The 3,322-nt window shown below is 44.3% G+C and overlaps 1 long non-coding RNA gene across 2 annotated transcripts; it reads left to right on the top strand.

The window, feature by feature from the left end:
- The first annotated feature begins 1,572 nt into the window (after nt 1-1,572).
- LOC107677620 (uncharacterized) lies at nt 1,573-2,323 on the top strand. 2 transcript variants are annotated; one of them, XR_001632866.1, is made up of 4 exons: nt 1,573-1,614; nt 1,713-1,830; nt 1,916-2,007; nt 2,215-2,323. It is a non-coding gene; the product is annotated as an uncharacterized LOC107677620 (long non-coding RNA). The 2 variants fall into 2 exon arrangements; XR_001632865.1 differs by lacking the exon at nt 2,215-2,323 and having other exon boundaries at nt 1,916-2,013.
- Nucleotides 2,324-3,322: the final 999 nt, after the last annotated feature.

Below are 3,322 nucleotides of genomic sequence, written 5' to 3'. Positions count from 1 at the left end.
GAGATTTTGTATTTCCTAATTATATTACCAAGTGGAAGCATGTACAGATTAAAAAGTAATGGCCCCAGAATGGACCCTTAAGGGAACCCCACAAGGGAGAGAAACTGATGATGAGGAAAACTGTCCGATAGCCACTGAAATTGTCCTGGATTTAAGTTATGACTTAAACCACGATAATGCCGTATCCTTAATACCTACCCAGTGTTCAAGGCGTGACAAAAGAATGTCATGATCAACTTTGTCAAAAGCGGCACTTAAATCCAATAAAACCAAAACTGCATTTTCACCAGAGTCAACCGCAAGTTGCAAATCATTCATCACTTTTAGCAAAGCCGTTTCAGTGTTATTATAGGTTGTAAAACCTGACTGAAATGGTTCAAATACCAGAGTCGAATTTAAAAACGGAAGTAACTGTAATTGGACAACTTTTTCCATAACTTTTGAAAGAAAAGGCAATTTGCATTGTACGCATTATGCTTACAATGCTTTTGGGAAATGCATCCCTGTTGTTGATCTTGGCAGAATACAGGTGCATCTCAATTAATTAGAATGTCGTGGAAAAGTTCATTTATTTCAGTAATTCAACTCAAATTGTGAAACTCGTGTATTAAATAAATTCAATGCACACAGACTGAAGTAGTTTAAGTCTTTGGTTCTTTTAATTGTGATGATTTTGGCTCACATTTAACAAAAACCCACCAATTCACTATCTCAACTAATTAGAACAAGTTTCATAAGAAAATTTCAGTTGAATTACTGAAATAAATGAACTTTTCCACGACATTCTAATTTATTGAGATGCACCTGTAGATCTGCTACACATGCTGCTACCACAGAGCAAGTATCTCTTGTGACAGTCTAGACAAGACAGACATGCAGTCGGACATGCTGTTGGGTTATCCATGCGAGCCTAAAATTTAGTGGTCTGACTCATAATGGGTAATCAAATCTTGGGTAGTGAAGACCAGAGTTTATTAACTAGTTAACTAGTGACTTAAATAGTATTTTTAACAAGTTAGTATATTAACACATAAATTTAATGGAAAGGATGATTATGAACATATAAATTATATCCCAGCAAACACAGAACGTTGCCCTAACGTTAGTTTTTGGTTCCTGTTTGGTTATTTTTTTGGGAACCAAATACTAGCGTAGGTGAACTTTGCTATGTGATTATGAAAACTGAACATCTGCAAATTAATGTCAAAACTTTCTCAGCATTATTATTTGTATTTTTTTTTCTAATCAGGAACCATTTTCCATATTATAGGTCAGTGGAAGAGGTGTTTGTGGAGGGGAGTGGTCAGCAGCCAGAGAGACCTCCCAAAGATCTGCCAGCAAGGTAGACGAGGAGGGATTGGAGCTTGCAGTGTGTCGGCACGGAGTGCTGCTCTGTGCTTTAAATATGTACAGGGGGAAATTTTTGCCTATCCCCTGTACCTGCAAGAAAAGTTGGCCAGTAGGCAAATCACTTTTTTTTGTATGGATGTGACCTGCAAATATTGGCCCTACCTCCATAGAGTTGCAAAAAGCTGCCCAGAGCTCCAGCACCTTCTTATCATGTAGCCATTCCTTTCGGTATTCCATGCCAAAGCACATGATTTTAAATGCGAGGTAGGTGAACTTTGCTATGTGATTATGAAAACTGAACATCTGCAAATTAATGTCAAAACTTTCTCAGCATTATTATTATTATTTTTTTTTCTAATCAGGTGAAATGGAGTGGGGCATATCAGGATGGGGCTGGTTTAACACTAGGGGAGGAGGTGGAACAGTGCAATGCTTTCCTCTCTAGGATTGCAGTGACCACAAAACACATGTCCAAAGCAGGTAAAATGACCACATACTGCACTACTTACATCATTACATAATAAGTAGGGGGAATATGGTAACATGATATTTTCTGTGTTTGCAGGACGCACAGACATGCTGACTCTCATGGCCATGCGCTGGAATCAGCAAAAGTTCAACAATTTGGCAACCGCACTGACCCGGCGATATCAGAAGGTAATGACATCAGTAGAATTTGTTTTGTGCTGTAATCAGCATAAGTTCAACAATTTGGCAACCGCACTGACCCGGCGATATCAGAAGGTAATGACATCAGTAGAATTTGTTTTAGATGTTCAGTAATGTATGTTATTAGTGTTTGAAGCTGTGAATTGAACATTTGGTTCTTGTTTTTGTTCTATCTGTGATTGCTTGTCATTGCAGACCACAAAAGCTCTGCAAAGCCAGTTGCAAAACCTAGAGTCCATGAAAGTCGAACTTGCAGTGACAGAGAGCCAATTGGAAGACTGGGTCAATGATGTAAAGGAGTGGGCAGACGGTGAGGAAATGACTAATATATATATATCACAGGCTGATCGGTCACAGCTGCACCTCATCAGGCGGCGGCTACATAAGCCACGCAAGCCCTGCCATCTAGGAGATTCCTCCATGAGACTGAGCACTAACTCGCCCTCTCATTTTTCCCACAGAAAGCAGCGTGTGACCGACCAGCCCCACAGGAGCACTGCACGGACCCTCTGCACTGGGAAGACGGAAGAGAGCACTCACGGCACCGGAGCACCTATCTGGACCTTTCTCACTAACACCCATCACCCCAATAAATCCACCCTCCGGGGTATTGATTGAGATTACTTGTCGTGTGATTCTTCACCCCGTTACACTGGTGGAGAACACGGGCAAATCAGTGAAGAATCACCGACAAGCAATCTTCTTCACCCTCACCTTTTTTCCTTGTTTTTTGTCTCCGGATTCTGTCACAGGCGAGCGCTCCTCCCCCACCATGGACGAAATCCTCCAGCGGCTCACCGAGGTTAGCATCCGCCAGCAACAAATAGTTGAGCACCTCGCCACCCGTCAAGGAGAGACGGAGCAGGAACTCGCGGCACTGCGTGCCGCCGCCGCTCAACGCGTTCCGCTGCCGGACCCCCGAGTCTAAGCCGCGAAGCTGCTACCCAAGCTGACCCCTCATGATGACGTAGAAGCCTTCTTACAAATGTTCGAAGCGACGGCCACCACAGAAGGATGGCATAGGGACGACTGGTCACGGGTGCTGGCTCCCCTGCTGACAGGCGAAGCTCAGCGTGCATACTTCGCTCTTCCCGCCACCTCCGCCGATCAATATAAGGAGGTCAAGGGGTTAATCCTAGCCCGCCTGGGATTATCCCCTATCTGTGCCGCCCAGCACTTCCACGAGTGGGAGTATAAGCCCCGTCTGCCGGCCCGTGCCCAGGCCGCCGAACTCACACGACTCGCGCAGCACTGGCTGCTGGAGGGGGCTACATCGGCTGGACAGGTGGCGGAGCGCGTGGTG

This window comes from Sinocyclocheilus anshuiensis, unplaced genomic scaffold (assembly GCF_001515605.1).
Source record: "Sinocyclocheilus anshuiensis isolate Anshui unplaced genomic scaffold, SAMN03320099.WGS_v1.1 scaffold873, whole genome shotgun sequence".
Taxonomy (NCBI): domain Eukaryota; kingdom Metazoa; phylum Chordata; class Actinopteri; order Cypriniformes; family Cyprinidae; genus Sinocyclocheilus; species Sinocyclocheilus anshuiensis.
This window is presented reverse-complemented; position numbering and strand designations above follow the sequence as displayed.